This window comes from Arachis ipaensis, chromosome B8 (genome assembly GCF_059453495.1).
Source record: "Arachis ipaensis isolate K30076 ecotype BB chromosome B8, ASM5945349v1, whole genome shotgun sequence".
Taxonomy (NCBI): Eukaryota; Viridiplantae; Streptophyta; class Magnoliopsida; order Fabales; family Fabaceae; genus Arachis; species Arachis ipaensis.
In genome coordinates, this window is record NC_142443.1 from 30,827,714 (window position 1) to 30,846,673 (window position 18,960).

At 35.8% G+C, this 18,960-nt stretch overlaps 1 non-coding gene across 1 annotated transcript; it reads left to right on the forward strand.

Annotated features, from left to right (window-relative positions):
• The first annotated feature begins 809 nt into the window (after positions 1 to 809).
• On the forward strand, positions 810 to 917 carry LOC148547592 (small nucleolar RNA R71). The gene has a single exon (XR_015897401.1). It is a non-coding gene; the product is annotated as a small nucleolar RNA R71 (small nucleolar RNA).
• The last annotated feature ends 18,043 nt before the right edge of the window (positions 918 to 18,960 follow it).

The following is an 18,960-nucleotide window of genomic DNA, read 5'->3' on the forward strand; positions in this document are numbered from 1 at the left end:
TCTTCCTCCTTGGGATTCACGTCCTCTCCTCTCCTCACAGGTTCGGCCATGGCGCTTATGTCAATGGCCTTGCACTCTCCTTTTGGGTTCTCTTCTGTATTGCTTGGGAGAGTACTAGGAGGGATTTCAGTGATCCTTTTACTCAGCTGGCCCACTTGTGCTTCCAGATTTCTAATGGAAGACCTTGTTTTATTCATGAAACTTACAGTGGCCTTAGATAGATCAGAGACTAGATTTTCTAAATTAGAAGCATTTTGTTCAGAGTTCCCTGTCTGTTGCTGAGTTGATGATGGAAAAGGCTTGCTATTGCTAAACCTGTTTCTTCCACCATTATTAAAGCCTTGTTGAGGCTTTTGATCCTTCCATGAGAAATTTGGATGATTTCTCCATGTTGAGTTATAGGTGTTTCCATAAGGTTCACCTAAGTAATTTACCTCTGCTATTGCAGGGTTCTCAGGATCATAGGCTTCTTCTTCAGAAGATGCCTCTTGAGTACTGTTGGATGCAGCTTGCATTCCATGCAGACTCTGAGAAATCATATTGACTTGCTGAGTCAATATTTTGTTCTGAGCCAATATGGCATTCAGAGTATCAACCTCAAGAACTCCCTTCTTCATAGGCGTCCCATTACTCACAGGATTCCTTTCAGAAGTGTACATGAACTGGTTATTAGCAACCATGTCAATGAGTTCTTGAGCTTCTGCAGGCATTTTCTTTAGGTGAATGGATCCACCTGCAGAGGTGTCCAGTGACATCTTTGATAGCTCAGATAAACCATCATAGAATATATCCAGGATGGTCCATTTTGAAAGCATGTCAGAAGGACACTTTTTGGTCAACTGTTTGTATCTTTCCCAAGCTTCATAGAGGGATTCACCTTCTTTCTGTCTGAAGGTTTGAACATCAGCTCTAAGCTTGCTCAGCTTTTGAGGAGGAAAGTACTTGGCTAAGAAAGCCGTGACCAGCTTATCCCAAGAGTTCAGGCTGTCTTTGGGTTGAGAATCCAACCATAATCTAGCTCTGTCTCTTACAGCAAAAGGGAAAAGCATGAGCCTGTAGACTTCAGGATCTACTCCATTAGTCTTAACAGTATCACATATCTGCAAGAATTCAGTTAAGAACTGAAAAGGATCTTCAGATGGAAGTCCATGAAACTTGCAGTTCTGCTGCATCAGAGAAACTAATTGAGGTTTCAGCTCAAAGTTGTTTGCTCCAATGGCAGGAATGGAGATGCTTCTTCCATGTAAATTGGAATTAGGTGCAGTAAAGTCACCAAGCATCTTCCTTATATTATTATTATTTTCGGCTGCCATCTCCTCTTCCTGTTCAAAAATTTTTGAAAGGTTTTCTCTGGATTGTTGTATTTTAGCTTCTCTTAATTTTCTCTTCAGAGTCCTTTCAGGTTCTGGATCTGCTTCCACAAGAATGTTCTTATCCTTGCTCCTGCTCATATGACAAGGAAGAATGGACAAAAAAATGATAATAATAATAGAGATCCTTTATACCACAGTATAGGGATCCCTTTGTGAGTGGAAGAAAAGAGGGGGAGACAAAGAATGTGATGTAAAGGAAGAAGCACAACTGTACGAATGGAAGAGATGTGAGATGAGATGTTAGGATATGAATGAATAAATAGAATAGGATGGGGGAGGTATAATTTTCGAAAATTATTTTGAAAAAGAGTTAGTGATTTTTGAAAATGGTTTTTGAAACTTGTTAGTATTTTTTTTTCGAAATTTTTTTTTAAAATTAAAAATAAAAATAATTAGTTAATTAAAAAGAAATTTTTGAAAAAGGGAGATGATATTTTCGAAAATTGAGAGAGAGAGTTAGTTAGGTGGTTTTGAAAAAGTTAAGAAACAAACAAAAAGTTAGTTAGTTAGTTGAAACAAATTTTGAAAAGATAAGAAGTTAGGAAGTTAGAAAAGATATTTTGAAAAGATATTTTTGAAAAAGATAAGATAAGAAGATATTTTTGAAAAGATATGATAGAAATTAGTTTTGAAAAAGATTTGATTTTTAAAATCACAATTAATGACTTGATTCATAAGAAATCACAAGATATGATTCTAGAACTTAAAGTTTGAATCTTTCTTAACAAGCAAGTAACAAACTTCAAATTTTTGAATCAAAACATTAATTGATTATGTTATTTTCGAAAATTTGGTATAAAAAATAAGAAAAAGATTTTTGAAAAATATTTATGGAATTTTCGAAAATAACTAAGAATTTTGAAAAAGATTTGATTTTTGAAAAAGATTTTGAAAAAGATAAGATTTTCAAATTAAAAATTTGATTTGACTCATAAGAAACAATTTGATTTTAAAAATTTTTGAAAAAGTCAATCCAAATTTTCGAATTTGATGAGAGAAAAAGGGAAAGATATTTTTTTTTATTTTTGAAATTTTTATGAAAAACATGAAAAATATGCAATGCATGAAATTTTTAGATCAAAACAATGAATGCATGCAAGAATGCTATGAATGTCAAGATGAACACCAAGAACACTTTGAATGTCATGATGAACATCAAGAACATTTTTTTTGAAAAATTTTTAATGCAAAGAAAACATGCAAGACACCAAACTTAGAATTCTTTAATGCTTACGCACTAAGAATTCAAGAATGCATATGAAAAACAACATACAACACAAAACAAAAAATCATCAAGATCATACAAGAAGACTTACCAAGAACAACTTGAAGATCATGAAGAACACTATGAATGCATGATATTTTCGAAAAAATGCAAGATGCATATGCAATTGACACCAAACTTATAACAAGACTCAAGACTCAAACAAGAAACAGGAAATATTTTTGATTTTTATGATTTTCTAATTTTTTTTGGGTTTTTTTTTGAAAATTATATGAAAAAGAAAAATTAAGGATTCCAAAATTTTTAATATGAATTCCAGGAATCTTGCCATGTTAGTCTAAAGCTTCAGTCCAGGAATTAGACATGGCTCACTAGCCAGCCAAGCTTTCAAAGAAAGCTCCAGTCCAAAACACTAGACATGGCCAATGGCCAGCCAAGCTTTAGCATGTAAATCAGAAACAGTAGCAGGTGGATTAACTCCAACTAGCTTGCTCTTGATAACAAATTGCTGCCTCAGTCCAAATAAATTTAGACATGGCTTTACAGCCAGCCAGGCTTCACATGCTTCATGAAACACTAGAATTCATTCTTAAAAATCTTGAATAAATTTTTGAAAACATTTTTATTTTTTTTCGAAAACATATGAGAGATTTTTGAAATTATTTTTGAAAAATTTTTAAAAAGAAATTTACCTAATATGAGCAACAAGATGAACCGTCCGTTGTCCAAACTCGAACAATCCCCGGCAACGGCGCCAAAAACTTAGTGCTGTTGCCGGATCAAAAGGGAATCTGGCACTGATGTTACCGGACCAAAAGCTTGCCGAAAACTCAAACAATCCCCGGCAACGGCGCCAAAAACTTGGTGCACGAAATTGTGATCTCCAGGCTCGAACAAATCCTGGTAATGGCTCCAGAGCTTGGTGCTCTGATCTTAATTCATAATTGTCACAACTTCGATACAACTAACCAGCAAGTGCACTGGGTCGTCCAAGTAATACCTTACGTGAGTAAGGGTCGAATCCCACGGAGATTGTTGGTATGAAGCAAGCTATGGTCACCTTGCAAATCTCAGTCAGGCAGATATAAATTGATAATGGTGTTTTCGAATATTATATAATAAAATAGGGATAGAGATACTTATGTAATTCATTGGTAGGAATTTCAGATAAGCGAATGGAGATGCTTTTTGTTCTTCTGAACCTCTGCTTTCCTGCTATCTTCATCCAATCTGTCTTACTCCTTTCCATGGCTGGCTGTATGCAAGGGCATCACCGTTGTCAGTGGCTACATCCCCTCCTCTCAGTGAATAATATGCTCACGTACCCTGTCACGGCACGACTATTCATCTGTCGGTTCCCGATCATGCTGGAATAGGATTCACCCTCCTTTTGCGTCTGTCACTAACGCCCAGCACTCGCGAGTTTGAAGCTCGTCACAGTCATTCAATCATTGAATCCTACTCAGAATACCACATACAAGGTTTAGACCTTCCGGATTCTCTTGAATGCCGCCATCATTCTAGCTTACGCCACGAAGATTCTGGTTAGGAGATCTAAGAGATACTCATTCTAGCTTAATTCATGTAGAACAGAAGTGTTTGTCAGGCACCCATTTGGATCCTTTTCTGGCGCTGGACGCCAGATTTGGGTAGAAAGCTGGCGTTGAACGCCAGTTTACGTCATCTATTCTTGGCCAAAGTATGGACTATTATATATTTCTGGAAAGCCTTGGATGTCTACTTTCCAACGCAATTAGAAGCGCGCCAGTTAGAGTTCTGTAGCTCCAGAAAATCCACTTTGAGTGCAGGGAGGTCAGAATCCAACAGCATCAGCAGTCCTTTTTCAACCTCTGAATCTGATTTCTGCTCAAGTCCCTCAATTTCAGCCAGAAAATACCTGAAATCACAGAAAAACGCACAAACTCATAGTAAAGTCCAGAAATGTGAATTTAACATAAAAACTAATGAAAACTTCCCTAAAAGTAACTAGATCCTACTAAAAACATACTAAAAACAATGCCAAAAAGCGTATAAATTATCCGCTCATCAGCCGCCAAGGTATTATCTTCTTGGAGGTTTGGGCATTCATCGGTGTAATGGGTGTAACAACAGCAAATTCTGCACACTCTTTGGGGGACCAATTGTTGACTTTGTTGTGGTTGAGGAGGTGGAGGTTGTTGTTAATTTAGTTGGAGTTGCTTTAGAATGTTTGTCATTTCTCCCAAGATTTTGGTAAGGGCGGCGGTCTCACCACTAGTAGAAACTTCATTTATAGCTCTTGGATGGTTGTTTCTTTGTCTAGCGTGTTGGGTGGACTCGGCCAAATTGGTGATCAATTACCATGCCTCCTCCGCCGTTCTATACTTTATCAAGGAACCATTGCTTGAGGCGTCCAAGAGGATCTTGTCTTGAGGTTTCATTCCTTGGCAAAAATAGCTTATCAACACTAGAGTGTCAATCATATGGTGGGGGCATGAGTCAAGAAACCTCTGAAACCGTTCCCAATACTCGTATAGAGTTTCCATTTCACCTTGGACAATGCATGAAATTTCTTTCCTCAATTTGTCTGTCATCTCCGAGGGAAAGAATTTATCTAGGAACTCCCTTCTAAGCAAATTCCAATCACTAACAACCTCATCGGGTAAAGTGTAGAACCACTCTTTGACTCTTCCCTCTAGAGAGAAAGGGAAGGCAAACAACCAAATAGCAACCTCATTAGAACCCTCCCACCTAGTTGTTGAGCATATACCTTGAAAATCTCTAAGGTGTCTAATAGAATCTTGGGCGAAGAGTCCATGAAACTTGGGTAGAAGATGAATCAAAGCGGTCTTGAGTTCAAAATTAGCATTTAACTCCAGATGACACACTTGGAGCAGTTGAAGAATAAAGTCCGGAGCACCGGCTTCCTTAAGAGTAACCCTCCTTGGAGCAGCCATCGGTTCGGTACCTAGATTAATAGAAGAAGAATTAGTGGTATCGATGAAAGAATAGATAGTTTCCTCCTCGAATAATGTTTCCGATTCAACCTCGGATAAGGTTGGGGAATTGGTAGAAACCCTTTCACCACCTCCAAAGGCTAACCGTCTTCTAGCTTGCCTAAGATGTGAGGTAGTTCTCTCAATTTCCAGATCAAAAGGAGCTAAGCTAGGATCCAGTAGTGAACGCGTCATTCAAAGAAAGAAGTATAGAGCTCATGACAATAAAATGCACTAAACAAAGATTAATCCTATCTAACAATTGAACTAGCAAACAATCAAGAAAAAATGCAAGTATTCACATATCCACATATTTACACTAACCAACAACATGGCACACAATTGCAACTCCCCGACAACGACGCCATTTTGATGAGCTATATTTTGTCGGTATAGAAATTTCCAATAGGATTATGTCGTGAGTATAGTCTAAACCAACAGACTATAACACATCAAACATAGAAAATGTGTGTCCACAATTCAAAATCAATAACCGAGAGTATTAGTCTCGAGTCATTCTCCCTAGGAGTTGCCCTAAGGTGCACATCATTGGTTAGGAGTTCTTTTGTTGTTTGAGGTTGAATGCGAGAGATGTAAACAAACTTGCATAAAATTAATGAACAAGTAACAAGTATGCTAAAGGACACAAGAAGTTGAACTAAACAAGGGTGAATGACAATCAATCAATGTAAAAGCCTTGGCTAAGATTGGAAATTGGAATTTTTATCCTCATTGCCTCCAACAATTGTGATGAGAATTGGTTATTGCTCCACTTAGTTAACCTCTAACTAAGAAGGAAAGTCAAGTAGAGATAATCAATTTGAGTCCACAAGTCCTAGCCAAATTCTAAGGAAAGACTAGAGTTAGTGTCATTCAAATCAATTAGCAATTTCCAATTATCAATCAACAAATAGCTTTGACAATTCAAGTGTCTCTAATTATCCAACCCCTAAGCCAAGAGTGAAATTCTACTCCATAGCTAAAGTTGACATTTTCTCAAACATTTGGTGAGCAATAATGGAAGACATTGTGAAAATGAGAAAAGAAATTGAATTCAAGATGTCTAATACAAGCAATTAACAACAATCAAGTAATTAACAACAATGAACATGAAATTCCTCAATGTATTAATAGAAATCAAAGTAACAAGGTCCAAATCCAAGATCTACAATGCTAGAGTAACAAAAACACTAAATTGAGAGTAGAAGAGAAAATCTACAACTAGAACAATGTAGAATTGAGATTGAATTTAGATCTAACCAAAGGATCCAAATGCAATTGGAATTGAGAAAGCCAAAACCTAGAGAAAAGTTAGAGTTTCTCTCTCTAGAAACCTCCAAAACTAACTACCAAAATATCTAAATGTGTGAAAAGTGTCTATCCCCTTTAATCCTTGGTCCTTTGTGTCTTTTCTTGCCAAAACTCCACTCAAAACTGACCCTGGAAACCCTATAAAATCGCTAGGCACGTTTTCACTAAAGAGGTCACGTGCCGGGCGTCACGCGTACTCGTGACTGGGTTTTGCAATCCACGCGTACGCGTCAGGCGTGTGTACGCATCGATGAAGATTCTGCCCAGCCACGCGTGTGCATTTATGCTTGCGCGTCGATGCCAATACTCCAAAGCTCCATTTTTCATACTCCTTCCACTTATGCATGCTTTCTTCCTCTCTTATAGACCATTCCTGCCCCTATAAACTCTGAAATCACTCAACAAACAGATCACGTCATCGAATGGTAATAGAGTGAGATAAAAATATAGCACAATTAAGGCCTAAAAAACATGTTTTCATTCACCACGCAAAATTGGGAAGGAAACACAAAACTATGCATTTTATATGGATAAGTGTGATAGAATGTTGATAAAACCCTCTAAATTCTATACAAAGTGAACCCTAAGATTGGGGTTCATCAGATTGATGGATCAAGCAACAATGATTGAGTGATTATCTTAGTCAGACAAATAGAAAATGGTGTTTGAAGGTTCAAAAGCGTTAACAGTAATTCAGAGAATTAGAAAAGCAAGCAGTAAACAAGTTGTGAAGTATATATGGAGAAACAGTTAAGGCTTCAGAGATATCTATCTTTCGGATTGACTTTTCTTACTAACTATTTTAATCATACAAGATTTAATTCATGGAAACTATAAGTGACTAAACCCTAATTCCTTAGATCTTTTTAGTCTCCTCTAACCTTCATCAACCGCCAATTCCTTGGTCACTTAATTCCAATTAAAGGGTGAAGTTCAATTCTAGTTATATGCCACAAAAACCCTAATTACCCAAATATAAGAGGATTATATGTCACGTATCCCGTTAAGTCCAGATAATTAGAAGTCTAGGAGAAATTATTTTCAAGCTGTTGTTCAGATAAAGAGCTTTTCCAAGTTATACAAGAACTCAATTAGAACCAAGGTCATACTTTCGTTCCACCCAGATTCATAAAATAAAGAACGAAAACAATTCTTGAATTATAAATCAATACATGAATTAAAATAGAAAAATAATATTATCAATCCATACAATAGACAGAGCTCCTAACCTGAACAGTAGATGTTTAGCTGCTCATGGTTCAGAGAGAAAACTAGGATTCTGTAAAATTGTAAATTGCGAAATGAGGTAGAAGAGAAGAGAGGAGCCCGAAGGGCTGATTCTTTTTCCTTTTATACTAATCCTAATTAATGTAAAATATATTTCCTAAACTAAATAATATTTCTTTTCCTAATTATAAATAAAATAAAAGTTTAACCAAAATAAATTAATTGATTCTCGTAGCCTTTGGAACACATTGGGGACCATTCCTTTATTAAGGTCCACGCTGAACTTGAGAATTCCCAAGTTCAGCATGGAGGAGGCAGTGGCTAAACTTGTGCTTTTTCTTGGGTCCACGCTGACCTTGAGAATTTTTAAGTTCAGCGTGGAGTGATGCGCGTTCCCCCTTTGGAGCGTTGGACTGGCGCTGAACCTGAGAAAGCTCAAGTTCAGCGTGGAGGAGGCATCAACAAATCTTCACTCTCTTTATTCCCTAGCCTTGACTTAAACTCCGTAAAATTCATCCAAAATGCTACCTGAAATAGACAGAATTGCAAACAACTCAAAGTAGCATTCATAGTAGCTAAAATATATTAAATCTTGATTAAACTTAGCAATTCAAGTGCAAATTCATTATGAAAAGATAGAGAAGATGCTCACGCATCAGTCACAACCCACCTTGGTGAGTTGCTTCGATGGTGACAGAGCAGAGGATACTGGATATATTTTGGAGTGTTTTTGCTTATTTTGTTTATATCTCTCACATTTGTATTTACTTTTGCCTAGAGACTTGCTTTGAGAGAAAAACTTGTATAAGCTGTTTTTAACTTTTAGAATTCTGTATTGTCTGTATATAGCTAGCCGGCTTAAACTCCACGAGTCGTGGCTAGATCTTTATACTATTATACTCTGATATTTTGTTATATTATAGCTATATCTTGTGCGTTAGGTTTGTAGCTTCGTGTGTACATTTTGTGCTTTTTAAATCCTAATTTTGAGCTGTATCCTTCATTAGGCTTCTCAAATATATTACTTCTTCTATATATAAATATGTATAAGCTTTAGAATTGTAGTAACCTTTGATTAACCTTTGCTTTATGACAAGAGTTAAGGCTTATGGTAATTAGGGTGTTACACTAAACCTCCCCTGTTGAGGTTAGGAGCTCTGTTTATTCTATGGATTAATACTATTACTCTTCTATTTTAATTAATGCATTGATTTCAATTTCAAGGATTTGTTTTCGTTCTTCATCTTAAGGATTTAGGTAGATCGGAAAAATAACCCTTGTTCTAACTGCGTTCTTGTTAAATCTTGAAAAAGTAATTTACTTGAACAACAGCTTGAAAACAATTCCTCCTAAACACTAATCTATCTATACTTAATGGGATACGTGACATTTAATCCTCTTATATTCGAATAATTAGGGTTTTTTGGGGCCAATAAACGATAATTGAACTTAAACTTCTAATCGAAATTAAGTAACCAAGGAATTAGCGGTTAACTTGGTTAGAGGAGACTAAATCACTAAGGAATTAGGGTTTAGTCAATTACAGTTTGTCATGAATTAAATCTTGCATGATTAAAGTAGTTGGTAAGAAATATAAAATTTGAAAAATAAACATCTCTGAAACGTTAACTGTTTTCTCTCATACATTTTCACACCAATTTCTCTATTGCCTTCTAAATCTCTGAATTTACTATTTAATGCGATTGAAATTCCAAAACACCATTTTCTGCTTGCCTAACTAAGTGAATCACTTGACTGCTGTTACTTGGTCCATCAATCATCGTGGATCGACCTTCACTCATCTGAGGTATTACTTGGTATGACCTGATACACTTGTCGGTTAGTTTGTGGACATTCTAATTCCGGAGTAGGGAGTTCTGGTCATTTTTCTCCGCTAGACCCCCGAGTTCTTATAGAATACACCACCTATACCCTCCACCTGAGAGAATTTCCTTACAAAGTCCTAGGTCTTCGATTGCTGTTGCTTGCTTTTTGGTGTTTTCTCTTAGTGCTTCCTCTATTAGAGTATTCTTTTGTGCTCCTTTTTGTCTGGGTGTTCCGATGGGGCATTCCCACACAGGCCTTATTTTTTTTACCCCTGGTAACACAAGCTCTTCATAAAAACTCGCTTCCACTAAATGTGTTTCTCTTACATCAAAGGGTGTTATAGTGGCTAAGATGCTAATATCCTTCCCTCTCCAGCTAGACTTTATGCATTGATTCCAACTCGAAGGAACACACTGATGTAAATGAATCCATGGACGTCCCAACAGGATGTGGTAGCTAGAGTTTTCATCCACCACATGAAACTTATTATTGGTTTTTATGGGACCAAATTCTAAGACAGCATTAACACACCCTCTAGGTTTCACACCCACTCCATTAAAAGCATTGAGTCCCACTTGAGTAGGCTTTTATCTGGTCAGCAGAACCTCCCATTTCTAGAAATATATGAATGGGTATGATATTTACCCCCAATCCAGCATCTACCAAGGCCCTTCTGACCTTCATGCCTTCCACCACTGCTTTCACGTACAATGGTTTATTATGGTAGAACTCTCTATTGAATAAGTCGGGGTCCCAAAACATCGAGGCGTTTGCATTAGCCTTTTCTAATCTTGTGAGCAAAGCGTTGACCCCCCCAAAACTTTTTTATGCTTCTGAATGACTTCTATTAGAGCTCTAGCCACCTCTTTTTGAATGTGGGATTCCAAGCCAAATTGGTTGAACATGATTCTACACCCTTCAGGCTTCAAAAGACCTCTTGTCAATGTGTCTTCATCCAAGGACTCTTCCATGGTGACCATCTCTTCTGCTTCATCTACGATCTCTGTTTGCATTACCTCTCCTTCAACACCTATCATTCCAACATCATGTTGAGGAAAATGAGTGCTTTTTACACCTTCTTGGTTTTGTTCTCTATTTAGGAGTATATTCCCTTCCTTGACTTACCTATGAAACATCGTCCTCACCACATAACAATCAGTCAATCTATGGCTCTTATTTCGGTGTACCATGCAATACTTTGGGTCTCTATAGTATTCAGGTGTTGATGGCTCTCTATCTGTTCTGGGGTTTAATGTTCCATCCCCAAACCACCCATTTACGACAACCATGGCCTGAGCTCTGAAGAGGGGTAACGAGGGTGGAGGACTATTCCTGTTAGAACCCCTAGAATAGGAATGTCTTCTACCCTTACCATCAGCAGCACACACCTCTAGAAGGAAAAATTCTTTTGATCTCCTTCCATTGTGCTTCATTGCCTCGATTATGTCAGATGCTCTCTTTAAGAGTTTAGAGAAATTTGGGATCCGTCTTCCACATTTCTAATACATCCGTACACCAATTGTGGTTCTAGGAGGGTGTCCATGCAAAGTAAAGCTTGATCTATATATCTCTTGATAAATGCTACCAATCCTTTTTCTTTTCTCTGCTTCACCCTTCCTAGGTCTATGATGTACATAGAAGGTTCCTCTTCTAGGAACTTGTTGCAGAACTTCGTCACTAATTACTCCCAGGTGTTGATCCTATTGGCTTTAAACTTGGCATACCACGTGAACGCCCTTCCTATCAATGATTTTGAGAACTCCTTGATCTTTAGATCCTGGTGGTTCCTGAACACCCCGAGGTCATCCAAGAATGACAGGATGTATTTTTTAGCACTTTCAGTACCATCAAACTTGCGAAAGGTAGGCAGTTGGTACCCCTTAGGGTACGGTTTTGGCAAATTATGATGTCCAAATGGTGGATTTATCTCCCAAGTGGGTTCACTTGCTTCTATTTTTTCCTTTAAAATACGTGCCAACTCTATACGAGTGACCGGGTGTTCTCGTCTTCCTTTATATTCTCCTGATTTGCGAATGGAGGTGGTGAGGAGGTTCTATACCTTGTTTGATCCCTAGCCATCATTTCTGTGATCAAAGATTGCATCTTTATTTGGTTGTCTATCATATAGTTGTACACATGAGCAGGGATGGTTACATGAGTGTGCATACTAGCAGTACTTCCAGCATGGGGTGTGAAGAAATTTGCATAGGCATGAGCTCCTTCTCTTCTTGCACCCAGATTTTCTTGCTCCATGTGTTCTTTTTCTTGGTTGTGCCCGTCCTCATCTTGAGGTGACCTTAAACTGAGATTGAGATTCTGAGGGGTTATCAAACGTCACCTTGGTGGTCAATTTTGCCCATAAAAGGTATTGCTGGACTCAGCTATCACGCCAAAGTGTTGCTCCCAAGTAGAGTCGCCAAATAATCCAGGTGAGTTTTTTGAAAATATATTAAGTGAAAAAAGATTAAAATGAGATATCAAGAGTAAGTAAACTTGTGAGGAATATACTTCTATTGATGAAAAATAAGCAACATAAGAACTAATGATGAGAATAGAAGTGGAGAACAAGTGTTGATACCTCCATTAATGTCACAAGAGGATGAATGAGCTCTTTTAAAGTAGACAAGGGTTGATTAATCATGCTGTTGGGTATTCTGGTGGAACACCCGTATGCTAATTTTATGTGTAAAGTTGTTGAACAAAATGAAGAACAATGAAAAGAATTTAAAGAGAGAAAATGATGGATTTGAGCTTCCAAGTTTTTGAAAAAAAAAATGGGTTCTTTAAAGAGGTGGCTTGAGTTCCTTTTATAGTGTAAAGCCATTTTGAAGAGGGAGTCCATTGTCCAATAGTTACAATGTGATGTTTAGCCTACTTCTTTTATCCCAAAGCTTGTTACTAAATAAGGTAGTTGACACAATATTTTTAGGTGTTCCCATCACTTCAAGTCTTTTTAACTAGAAATAGATGAAGTTGATTCCCATAAGTTAAGCTAAAGTTCTGTAGTGGGTGTCCAATGACAAGGAGGTGTTTGGATAAAGGGGCTGCTCATGACATGTGACATTAGTGAAGGGACATCTAGTTTGGTTTTCATTTAACTAGATGACACTTTGTACACTCCAAACCCAACCAATCCACTTTCACCAATTTAGTTCCCACTAAAGAGAAATTCAACTTCTCAAAGTGTTCTTTTGGGTTCCATCCTATTATCTAACACCTCTAGGTGGAACTTGACTCTCTTTTTTTTACCATATTTTTTAGTCATCTTAAAATTATTTATATTAAAAAATTTATATTTTTGGTACACAATCAAAGATTATTAGAATGCCATGTTTGATAAGTTAAATGAATTAGATAATGAGCATTTAATTGTGTTGGATAATATCATTCATCAGAAAGAAAGTATAGCTAGTAGCTATAATCGACGTGTGAAATCTTTCAAAATGGCAAGTTGGTGATGAAGGTTATTTTACCCTTTGAAAAGAAATAAAAGACATACGGTAAATGGTCACCAAATTGGGAAGGTCCTTATCAAATTGTCAAAGAATATTCTGGAAATACATATAAAATCAAGGATGTCGATACACGCAAAGAGATAAAGTCGATTAATGGAAAATACTTAAAGCATTTCAAAACGGTAAAACAAGAAGTCAACATGTAATGTAACTAATAGTTCTTAATATAACTAGAGAGTAAACTACCAAAACAGTACCCAAAAGATCGTAGCGCTGATAAAACGAACATCAAAAGATGCTAACGACAAATATAAGCTCTCAAAAGATTTAAAAACACGACAAAAGAACTAAATATTAAATATATATTCTAAAAAATGACTTTAGAGTTCAAATTTTGATGCAAATTTTTGCAATCATTCTTAAAAAAAAAGATATCTTCATCCTTAAAATTTGGTAATTTTTTGTCAAGTGAATTTTTTTTAAAAAAAGTTTATTGTAAATGACCACATTTTTTTGAAAAATGAAAAGAAAAATTTAGAGATTATATTTTGCTCAGAATTTTGTGCACCTTCTAAATATTTATTCAAATATTACAACAAAAATAGATCTAATGGATAAGTCATTTGCTAAATATGAAAGTTTGTTTGTTATTGGTGCGGATTTTTAAAATCACAAACTACTGACATGTGCACCAGATCGTATCAAGTAATACCATGGGAGTGGGTTATCATTTCCATGAGAATTAACTGATTAAGTAAGCAATGGTCAATTGATTATTCTATTTAGACAATCAAAATTAAATGTTTCAATAGCAAATAACATAAAAGTAGAGAATTAAATAAGAGAAAACTAAAATAGGTTAAGAAAATAATATGGTAAAGATAGTTAAGGTGTTAGAGATATTTAAATTTTAGGATTAACAATTATTTCTATCTACTTTGATCATGCAAATATATAATTCATAGTAAACTCTGGGTGATTGAATTCCAATTCCTTGGTAATCCAATCTCTTCTAACCTAATCAACCGTCAATTCCTTGATCAATTAATCATTAAAAGGTTAAGTTCAAACTCTGATTTAAGGACCACACTATTTTTAAGAACCCAGAAATAATCCAATTATATGTACGTATCACATTTAATCCAAATAATTGAAGAATTATGAGAACAAGATTTCAAGCTTTAATTCCCATGATTTAATTTTTTTTCAAGATTCAAAGGAATTCAATTAAGAAAAGATTTGTTTTCCAATACACTCTAATTCTTAAGATGAAGAATGAAAGTCAATTCTTAAATAAAAATAAATACATTAATCAAAATAAAAGAACAATAATATTAATCCATCAAAATAAGGGTTAATAGTCAAATTAATTCCTGAAAGATAAGACATTCTTCAAATTCATCTCTAAAAGATTCTTTCAATCAAATTCGTCCTTCAAAAATTGCGAATTAATCATATTTGTCCTCCAGTCACTCCATTAACGATTTTCTTCAAAGATTGATGTTGTAAAACGTTAATTAATAACATATATAATACCTAATATGTTTATGAAAATTTATTAATTTAGTCATTTTTCCCAATTACAAAAATCCTATTCCTAATATGACCTAGTGACTAAATTGATATATTTTCGTAAACATTTTTAGTCAACATTGAACATATTATGTGTCGTGTATGCTATTAGTTAACATTTCACATCATCAATCATTGACAAAAATTGTGAGTGGAGTAAAAATAGAAGAGAGAGTCCCCCTTTGTGCATTGCTTCCTTCCCCCTTTTAAAGTGAAATCTTTTATTCCCAACATCCAAACATATCTCCCCTTTTTGGCAATCAAATCTTATCATTAATAATGATTTTTTGGGTCTTGGGCTGCGAGTCTAGCATTTAGCGCCACTTGGGTGGCATTTGGCACTTGTTTTGATGTAATTTGTGACTCCTTGCTGCCGTCTAGTGTTTAGCACCGAGACTCCCGTATGGAATGGTGAGTGGGACACACTTCAGCGTTTAGTACCAATGTCACGGGATTTAGCACTGTGAGTCCAGAGAGTAAGTATAAACTATTATATATCGTTAGAAAGTTATGAAAGTTGGCTTTTTAATTCCACTAAAATTGTGTCATTTGGACTTTTATAGCTCAAGTTATGCCCATTGGAATGTGAAGAGGTCAGGATTCACAACATCCATGAATTCTCTTTGCACTTGTCTTCAATTCTCGGTTCCTCCTTGTGCTTTTGCTTCTCTTTTCCTAACATTTACCTAAGAATCATAAAACTAAGAAAATCAAAGTACTAATAGAATATTCTTGAAAATCATATAATTACCAAAGAAAAATAATAAATTTTCTATAAGAATTTCCCAATAAAAGTACTTAAGATGCTCATGCATCACAACACTAAACTTAAGCTCTTGCTTGTCCTCAAGCAAGCAAAGAATCATGGCTTAGTCATCAAAATTTTCCACCTTAAAATACAAAGGTGAATGGTTGCCATTCATATGAATTTGATTAGCCGTTTCACTTATGCACAATTCAACACAATTGGTTATGATCTTTCAAGGCCTCTGTTCAGATTAGATTATGGAATCCTTCCTTGAATCATCACCATGAAGCAAGCTTATTTACTTTCTTTCCACGACTTATTTTCTTTGGGTGCCTTGCACTTTGAACCTAGCCGTGACTCTAAATATTTTGTCTCAAGCTTTGCTTGACATGTAAATATCACAAGCACTTGATTGGAGAGTTCTTTGAGCTTACCATGTCCTTTTGACATTCCCTATCATTGGTACTCAGAGCATTTGTCTTTCTCTTCTTTTTTGGCGTGGGGAGGGGGGGTGCTTTGCACCTTGAGCCTAGTCGTGACTCTAAATAATTTATTTTCAAGCTTTTGCTTGATACATAAGCACCACAAGTACTTGACTTGGATCATTAGTCAGTGGTACTGAGAGCCTTTAGCTTTCCTTTCAACCCCTTTTTATTATTTATTCATTATATGTTGCTTCTTCAAGGCTTTGTCAAGTGTAAAAATTTCATAATAGTCTTCTAGATTAAGACCTCAACCAATTTGTCTCAGCTTATGTTGAACATTTTTAATTAGTTAGGCCTTTCAAACTCACATTGTCATGCTTTTTATGATCAATCATTTTTTCTTTTTTTTTTCCTTTCTTGGCACATGATCATTGCCTACATTTAGGAGCAAGCACAATTATAATTGTGGGTTGTGATGGACAAGTAATAATATGCACTTGACTAACAAGACTCACAAATGCATTATATAGGATAGAACAAAAAAAAATATATGTATATAATTAAAAAGGAAGGAGGCAATTAGAATTCAACAACCTTAGTTCTCATTGCCCTCATCTTCATCATCTTCCTCTTCTTCATCCTTTTAGCCTATGTTGAGCATAGCCTCTAACACCAAACATAGAATGATTACTTTCTTCAAGCAACAAAAAAAAAATAGTGGTGATAAAAATAGGAATAATCATGATTGTCTAGTGAAAATAAGGAAGTAAGATGGAAACTCATTCAAATAAAATAAGCAAAAATTAAAAACAAAATGAAAGGCAAGACAAAATAAAGCAAAATAAACATGTTGCTAATGTATTGGCATGAGGGGGTTATGGTGTAAGAACACCAAACTTAGTGTGATACAATCAATGACAGGCTAGGTCAAGTACCCAGTAAAATACAAGCATCATGTTGGTGTAGCAACCAAGGTTCTGAAAATTAGACCGGACCAGCTGGTTCAACTGGGTTAACTGGGAACCGATCATCTGGCCGGTTCAGTTGATGCCCAAAACTGCCTTGCAAAAAATCGGCCAAACCGATGGTTAACCGATGAACCGGCCAAACTGGCCGGTTTTTTTAAGGTCCGATTTTGTTTTCTTTCTCAAAAACGGCGTCATTTTGACGCCAAAAAGAAAAAAAAGAAAAGAACAAAACCCACTTGCATTAACCCAGTCCCAAATCAACCCTAACGCGTAACCTACTAACCCTCTCCCTTCTGAAATCATTTTCCTCCTCTCCCAGCCGTCTCCTACCCAGCACCGCAATCTCCCTCTCCGTCGTCGTCCCCTTCCCGTCCGCTGTGCAAGCTCGTCATCCCCACCCCACCCCTTTCTCTCTAACTCTCTGTGTGACTCCAACCCAACCCTAAATCCCTTTCCACCAGCTGCTTGCTCCAGTCACCGAAAACCCAATACCCCTCTCTTTTAGCCAGCAGTAGTAGTACCCATAAGCCGTCACCGAACTCTTCTCCTCAGCTAGAGGATAGGTGCCATCGCCGCTGGCAGTTGGGTTTCATTCCATTCTCACCGACTATTTCGTTCCTCCGTCGTTTGGTCGTCTGAACTCCGAAGCTTCCTTGGTCGGCATCGTCTGCTCGTTTGGTCATCAGAAGTTTATCTGTCAATGTTGTTTGCTTGTCTAGTCATCTGTTCTTCACTTCTGCCACCGTGCTAGATGCCTTCTCTGCTCTCTTCGGTGGTGAGTTTTAATGCTTTTTCAATTAATTTTTTTATTTTGTTAATTAGCTATATGAATTACTGGTTGCTGAAGTGAAAAATTTAGTCCACTGATTTGAATTCAGTTAATTTTTTGTATTTGGTTAATTATATGAATTGATGCAGTTCTTCTGCTTTTCAGTAATCTGTTTTTATGAGTTTAGTCCACTAATTTAAATCTAGTTGATTTTTTTATTTGGTTAATCATTCTGTAATTCTAAATTTTCTAAATATAATTTGGATATAAGTTCAAGTTTGGATTCAAGATTTTGAATGCTATATAGAATTTTGATATAATTTTAGATTCTAAATTTCTCTAATTATTGTAATGACTGATGTATGTAATTCTACAATTAAAGGTGCATTAGTAATAATAACATGCATTGTTGAAGTATTAGGATGGAATGGTGTTCTAGATAGAATTGAGTACACTGTATTCTTGCATTAGAGTAATGTTATAATATTTTAAGTGTTATTAAATAATGGTAACTAAAGAAAGTAGATAATTTGAATATGTTGAAATCTGAAAAAGCAATTGATTTTGCATTTTGATTTTTTTAGTTACAAAATTTTATATTTGAAATTATTTATAAACTTTTAATGATCAATTATGGATAATTTATTGTGTGAAATTGTTAAATTTTAAATTTTATTAGTTTAAAAATTATTAAATTTAAATATTTAAAATTATATGTTGAACTTTTTTATAATTTTACTATATATTTAATTAAACCGGTTCAATCATGGTTCGACTCCGGTTGAACTATTGAACCATTAAACCAGTTACTTGATTGGTTCAATGATCGGTCCGGTTCTCGCAACCTTGGTAGCAACACCAAACTTAATCTATGAAATACATATGCAACATAAAGCAAAGAAAAAATAAAAATGAAAAGAAATTACCTAACATTGGGTTGCCTCACAACAAGTGCTTCTTTAACGTCACTAACTTGACGGTTGGTTCTTAAATTTTCTTTCTCTTCTTCCAGTTGGTTAAGAGAAATGACTTTAGTAGATATGAGGAGAAAAATGATACCCACCAAAAATCAACCCCCATACAAC